The 7992-nt window shown below is 26.4% G+C and overlaps 1 long non-coding RNA gene across 1 annotated transcript; it reads left to right on the top strand.

Moving 5' to 3' along the window:
- The first annotated feature begins 2784 nt into the window (after positions 1-2784).
- LOC136083740 (uncharacterized) lies at positions 2785-4077 on the top strand. The gene is made up of 2 exons (XR_010640034.1): positions 2785-3364; positions 3745-4077. It is a non-coding gene; the product is annotated as an uncharacterized LOC136083740 (long non-coding RNA).
- The last annotated feature ends 3915 nt before the right edge of the window (positions 4078-7992 follow it).

Raw genomic sequence — 7992 nt, 5'->3', positions numbered from 1 at the left:
AATTGTAAAATATCAAGTAAACTATCATTAAATGTATGCATTAAATAATAAAAGTTTCATAGGAAGATAAATTGAAATACCCTTAATTAAATAAAACATGTACATTTTTACCCGGCCCTCCCACAAACTTTAACATTACTTCTTTACCTGACGACAGTAAAAAAATAACAACCGCAGTAATAGTGCGGCCGTGGCGCAGTGGTTAGAGCGCTTGCTTTACAAGCAGGAGATCCAGGTTCGAAACGAGCTTTGGACATATTTCGCGTCACGGTAAGGAAGGAGGCGTGAACTTAAATGCACTTCCGCGGTGCTCTGTGACAAGACCGTTAGGACTTCTTGGGGCACCTTAAAAAAAATTAAAAAAAAAAAAAAAAATTTTTAACGTAGTAATTTTACTGCGCAGTAAATTTTTAACGGTAAAAATTAACTGTGCAGTAAAATCTTAACGGAATAAAATATCAACATGACACCTCAAAATCACGGCGTTAATTTTTGGACAAAAATCTTTCAGCGCGAATTGTTCACACGACTATTAAAACTAAATGTCGTTTAGACTGTAGTATTTTTACGTTTGGTTCAGTCTACACTAAAATATGCAGTTAAGTAACCAAGAATCATGGCTTAATTAGTCAAAAGTTGAATGTTTTAATGTGTTAATATGTTGAAATATGAGTTATATTTTTTGTTCATGGAACAGTAAATGTATTTTTACATATTCCTCGTATTATTTTAATCATAATAATATTATGATTAAAATAATACAAGGGATGTGTAAAAATACATATATTCTGGTTACTTAACACTTTATTTTTAATAAATAAGTCTACAAAAAGATGTTCAATAAACCACTATGTTACCTCTTCTATACACACAGTTTTACATTTGAAATTGATACTTGCATTAAATCTTTCTTTTTAACAAGAGATTTTGAAAGTTAATAAATATATCCTGAGATTTTTTTTTTCTTGTAAAAAATTGACATTTTTGGTTTTCAAAAAGTCTTAAAACCCAAAATAATGAATTAATTTTAAAATCTCTAATTAAATATAAATCTAACACACTAAGGACCATTTGCGGAATTTTTTTTATAAATAAAGTAAAAGAAATGTATGATTTTATGTCTGATGTTTTTATATGACTTTTTGACTAATTTTCGGAAAACTGGCAGTCATTTTTAAAAAATATTTTCTATTATTTGATTAAAAAACAAATAAACTATTTTTAAGACTTTGTCTTAAATGTTAAAATGTAAATGTTATACAAGTTTTTATTTATTTGTTACTTGGCTTTAAAAAAAAAAAATTTTAATTTTATAGTTGATAAAATATAATTAATAAAAATAATATTTATTAGTAAGTATAAATAAATATATATATATATATATATATATATAAATATATATATATATATATATATATATATATATATAACAGTATGAAAAAACGTTTTCAAGTATCTTAACTTGCAATGTGTGACTGGCTACACATCAGTGTTGTCCGTGTTTAACCGAGAAATGCATTCAGATCATTTTATGAAGTAAGTTTACATTTATTCTACATTACTGTGTTATTAGGATATTTAAACACACTAAATATTACTTTTTATTTTATTTCGCTGAGGTAAGTTGGCTTTGTGAGAAAAAAAGAATAATTGAAAGTTTTTGAAGTTCCAAGTTTATCTTTTAATTATTAGATCTTCATAATTGTTTATATTAATTATTATTTTTACTTTTATATCATCTAACATGAGGTTATAGTAATCTGATACCTTGTATCAGATTACTATAACCTCATACAAAGTATATCTGATACCTTTTATCAGATGTTTATTAACTTTGAAAAACAAACTACAAATTGTTTTTGCTTTTGAACATGCAACATATATATGGATTAGATCATCCAGGTCATATTATAAAAATCTGGAAAATATCTTTGGTAAAATATCCGGAAAAAACCCAGAATATATTTTCCTCTATTTTCCACTTGATTTTGCTTTTCAGTTGTTTTCATTTTTTTTCTTAATTTTTGTATGAGTGATGAGTGAAAAAACAAATATATTACAAAAATATACACCTAAACATATATGTATGGAAAATGTCTTGGATACCCGGAAAAACTAAAAGTTGAATAAAATATCCAGAATTCCGGAGTTATCCAGAAAAAAATAATCCCTGAAATAGATGTTAATGAGTGTAAATGAGAGAAACACAGTTTTTTAAGATATACACCAACATTTTTATGAACAATAGTTAATATAAAACATTTAAATCTGTAAAAATAGTAAATTTGTGAACACTTTAGTTTATTACTTATATAATGTAACATATTCAAATAGCCATTTGAATATACTAATTATAATTCCTAAAATACTTTTTTGTAGCTGTTTATACATTTTATTCAGAGTAGTATCAGTTTTTACATTCCTGGAGTTCTTTCAATAATAAAACTGTTGTAATCAATAATAAACTTGTTTATTAACTTAATAATAACTTGAAAATAAGTTACAAGTAAAATATGTAATTAAGTAAAAAATTTATCCTTCATAAAAATATTTAATAAAGTTACAATACAAGTATACAAAAAAAATGCAGAATAAAATCCAGACAATTTTAAAATTTAATGACAAAACTTTGAAATTCATGAATACAAAAAAAAAAAAACAGAAAACAAAACAAAAATAATAATTAAAAATAATAAGTAAAAATAATAATTAATATAAACAATTATGAAGATCTAATAATTAAAAGATAAACTTGGAACTTCAAAAACTTTCAATTATTCTTTTTTTCTCACAAAGCCAACTTACCTCAGCGAAATAAAATAAAAAGTAATATTTAGTGTGTTTAAATATCCTAATAACACAGTAATGTAGAATAAATGTAAACTTACTTCATAAAATGATCTGAATGCATTTCTCGGTTAAACACGGACAACACTGATGTGTAGCCAGTCACACATTGCAAGTTAAGATACTTGAAAACCTTGATGTTTGTGTTAAAGTTATCTAAGTAAAGCCATGATCCAAGCAGAGATGCGAAGTGCCAAAAGGACTCTGGATTTGTATGCCACAAAAAGATTACTTCAAGTATTGTGAATTTCAAAATAGGTATCACAGATGTAATGACTTGCAAGGCTGTTTAGTTTTTTGGCTTTTTATTAAAAATTTGTGCTGGCAAACATCAAAAAGAATGTACAAGCAACAAATTTTTTGGTTTCATTTTATTTTTGAAAATCCTTTTGCATTTTGATTATATCTAAATTTCAGAAATTGTATTTGTTCAAATTAATTATTATATTTTTTTAGACTTAGATTTTATTTATATCATTTCTAGATATTTTCATATAACCTTCATAATAAAGATAAGGTATTCAAAATATGAAAATAATTTATTTTTATAAGTTTTCATAAATATTACCTGTTATAAAAATATCAATAAGATGACAACTTTCTTAATGTTATGCTTTTTTTTTTTTTTCATATATTAAGGTGTAGATGTATATAGTAGTTCTATTGGTTTAAGGTTAAGTTATTATATTGGTTTAAAAATAAATTATACGATTGGTTTAACTCAAGTTAAGGTTAGCTATTTAATCCACAACCATCCATCTAAACCTAGGTTAGTCAACAAGCTATGCAAATTACAGTGTGTGTAGATTTATGAAATAGAATTTACAAATTGAATGAAAATAGAACATGTATGATAAATTGATAGGACAGTAATAATTTTTTATTTTTGTTTTTTAGGTATTGGCAGGCTACTTGACGACTGACTTTCCTGCAACGAAATCAAAAGAACCTTCAACTACAAACCAATTAGAATAATTTCTATAGCAGCAATTTCTTAGAAGAATTTTCCCTTTATTTTATTTACTAATTAGATTACTTATATTTCACAAGTTCTTTAAAATATTTTTGGAGATTTTTGGATTTTAATTTTGGTGTTTTATAAAATTTTAAATTTAAAAAATTATTTTACGTATAGATTTTTAGTTTTTTAATAATTATTATTTAGAAGTACAATTATAATTGGAGTGTCCAATTTTTGTAATATTTTTTCTGCAAATATCAATTTGATATGTTATCAATGTGAAAGTATAATCTCATGATATAGTTAAAAATTTTAGGATGAGGTACATAAACATACGCTTTGTTTTCTTATAAATAAAACTGTACCGATCGAAACTCAAAAACAAAAAAAACTTTTGATATCGATTGGTTTATTAAAATTTTACTGTTATTTTTACAAGGTTTCCACTTACTATGACTGTAAGTGTAAAAACACGCGCAAACTGGCAATCGGAAGATTTTTTGAACAAAAATTAACGCCGTGATCTTTCTTGGAATGGACATCCCATTGTAATTTTATTGAAATTATTTTGATGAAATTATTATCAGATACTTAAGTTTATTAGTACAATCAATTAATAAATTAAATAAAATCATTATTATTATTAAATGCTTGTAGTAGGCCATATGTAATACGGTCGGTCTATTTCACATCTCTACTGAGTGTATGCTAACTTTTTGTTCAATTTCTCTGGCCTTTTCATATCCTGAAGCTGTTTTCCACCATTTAATTTAAAGTCAAGAAAGTTCGACTTCAGAAAAAATGTTCTTAAACCCGTTTAGAAAAACGCCTTATAATTGAAAGTATAAAATCAGCATCAAAATCATAGAGATGTTATAAAATAATCTACCAGTTAAATTCTTACATTATTTGAATGGTATACACTTAACTCAGGTCATGTTAGTTTATCAACACAAAACATCGAAACAAAAACATTACAACGAAAAATCGCGCATAATAATTTGTAATGACATTACATATTTGTAAGTAGGGAAGATATAAAAATATGAACCCTTGGTTCTAAAATTCAGATGGAAATAAGCAAACATAATAAAAATTAATGTAAAAAGGCTTAAAGAAAAAATGTTCAAAAGTAAAACAGGAAATTTTGTTATTTGAAACAGATGATGGCAAGTATATATTCGAAACAAGTATTTAAAAAATTAAAAAGTTTGTTTTATTTTAAAAGTATTATATTCAAAAAATAATAGTAAGACAATATATATTCTAAAAAATTGATGACATATGTCAACAATTTGTTGGTGATTTTTACCTCCCTCCATTTCTCTTGTTAACAATTGGGTAAAAATTCAGAGACTCTCCCTCCTTCACCCAAAATTTGCTCATAACTTGTATGGTGCTTTTGTAGCTGCTGATATGCTGCTGTAAAAAAATTTGTAACAAAAAAATTATAGATTTCTTACCAAAATATACGGAACAAAAAGTTGAGCAAAAACAACTGTAAACGTTGTATTGAAACAGTTTTTTAAAAAAAATTAGCAATTTTTATTTGTAGATATCAATTGATAAAACCACTAATGCTTCTGGAAGATATATTGCAAATGTTGTAATTAAAATATTACATCAAGAGAAATTGCCAAACAAAAATTTTTATTGAACTTTGCTGAGCTTGAGATTCATAGCACTACTGCAAAGTTTTTCGATGAATCTGTGAAGATTCTCGGTAGATTTCTAATGCTGCACCATATATGGTCAAAGCAGGTTGAGCAGTATAAATTTTTATACTGCTCAACCTGCTTTGACCTTATATTACTACTTATGGATTACATAAAAAATTGTAAGCGAACACAAAGTATATATCCAAACGTTAATCGACTTTTTTTAAAAAAGCTCTGATCAAGAAATATTTTTTTAATGTTTACAACCTGGCATTGTTTTACTGCTACAACCAATATTAAAAAGATAGAGAACTTGATTGCAGCAATCAAATATTATGCACACATTTTGAAAAAATTACGCAAACACTTAATTCATTAGATAAAGAAGCGACTTCAATCAAAATCTCAAAAGATATGTTAGCTCGCCGGTCAATAAGAACTGACTTACTATTTTTTTTTAACTTAGGGTTTCTTGAATTAAATGTTAAAAGACTAGAGTCTAATGGGAACCACTTTATACGCAAATTATTGCTGTTACTAATGCTGTTAATTCCATTTTAAATATAAATAGAAACTAAGCATATTCAACAAATAAATTAAAACATGTGGTTAAAAAAAAAAAATGGTGTTGATATTTCAAAGGAAATTTTCTCAGAATTATCCAAGCGAGCACAAAACGTTCGCAGGACGTCTTAAAGATGTCCTTCGGTCCTGTGACGTCTATTAGACCTCATATAGACGTCCCACGGGGTTCTACACGATTGGGATGTGGATTATCTATGAATCCAACTCAAAATTATACTATTGCAGAGACCTTAGTTTTTAAATATGACCCAACAGCATTTGTAGATGTTAAACAAAGTTTCCCTGTGTGCAAAAGCGTCTTCAAAGCCAATAGACAAAGTTTTCTTATCCAAAATTTAAGTATATGTTTTTTATTTACTGTATCAAATTTTTAATTGAAGAAATATATTTTCAACATCAGTTACCTGCTTTAATGAATGAAAGTGCTTTTGGCGCCTATCACCATGCTAAAATGAAATAATGAAAATATGTAATTTCCGATTATAAGGTAAATTATAGAAAAAATTTTTTTACCGAGCATATTTTTTATATTTTTAACGCTTTATCATTAGTATTTTTAATGGCTTTCTCAGGACATAATAAAAGCGCCAATAGAAACATTTATTTAGAGCATGTTTTTGGTTGCCCTAATAATGACTTTGTAAGAGTCGATAATAATGTTGCAATAAATATCGTGACCAACTGATTTATTTGATTTAAATCTTATATCACTTTCACCTGTTTCTATATGCATTAACTCTAAGATAATTTGCGTTTTTCAAAGGGCGGATTCATAGGGGAAGCTAGAGGGGCGATACGGGCGGTCGTCTCCCCCTCCTCCACTAAGATATTTTGAAAAGAATATTTTTTGTAAATTTATATATTTAACCAAACATGTTGTTTGGAAACTGAAATAAACTAGGGAGGCTGTTTAAAAGTGATCAAAAAGTTTAATAAAATTGTGTGGTCCAAAATATAATTGGACGGTTGAAATATCAATATGTGACGTAATTTTTTAGTTAAGATTAAGACCGTGTATGGTAAGTACTCTAGAAAAATTGACTTGAGAAGTATTATGAATTAAACCTCAAAAATATCTTGCCCCCTCCCTATTTTACCAGATAGTCTGGATACACCAAACTGCCCCCTCCTTTCTTCAGAGATGGTCTAGATCCGCCTACTATGTGTATATTAGAATACAGATCTATTCAAAATACCTAAAAAAAAATCCAGCCCCCCTCCCTCCTTACTATATGGTCTGAATCCGGCCATGCATGCTTGCAATATCAAACATACTGACTCAAGTAATTTTGAACAAAATATTATTAGATTGGTTAGAAATAATGATATATTATGAATTAAACTTATATTTGCTTTTAACAATTATGTATTATATAAACTAGATGTCTAACTTTGATCCGAAAAGTGAAGACGCTTTTGTTTTTTTTACAAATGGCGGATGAATTTTGTAAACAAATTTTATTTAACTTTTCTTTTCTTAAATGAAGTAAATATATTTTAAATAGAAATACTATTTATTTAAAAGTGTTGGCATATTTTATTTAAGAGTGTTACTATTTATTTAAAGTGTGAGAAAAAACTTGTAAAATAATATTTTATGTTTCCTAAATTCACCTCCGATTAAAAAGGGATATAAGTTTTAAGTAAAAAAGTGAAACGGCAGACGCTTTTAAAACATTTTTATGAATTATAATACTTATTAATAAACTTAGGCTCATAAAAAAACTTTTTTAAGTATTTTATAATTATTAAAACGTATTTTTGAATTATCTTTAACTTATTGGGAACTTTAGATGCTTTAAACTTGCATTTTTAACTTTTATTCACCATAGAGGCTTTAGCCCTTTTTGCTAATGACGGACTATATATATACAAAAAAAAAAAGCGACTTCATTTTTATATTTTATTTTTGTCCAATAAAAACCCGCAAGTTAGACATCT

The sequence above is a fragment of the Hydra vulgaris genome, chromosome 08 (genome assembly GCF_038396675.1).
Source record: "Hydra vulgaris chromosome 08, alternate assembly HydraT2T_AEP".
NCBI classification, from domain to species: Eukaryota; Metazoa; Cnidaria; class Hydrozoa; order Anthoathecata; family Hydridae; genus Hydra; species Hydra vulgaris.
The sequence above is the reverse complement of the archived record's forward strand: the minus strand, read 5'-3'. Positions and strand labels throughout refer to the sequence as shown.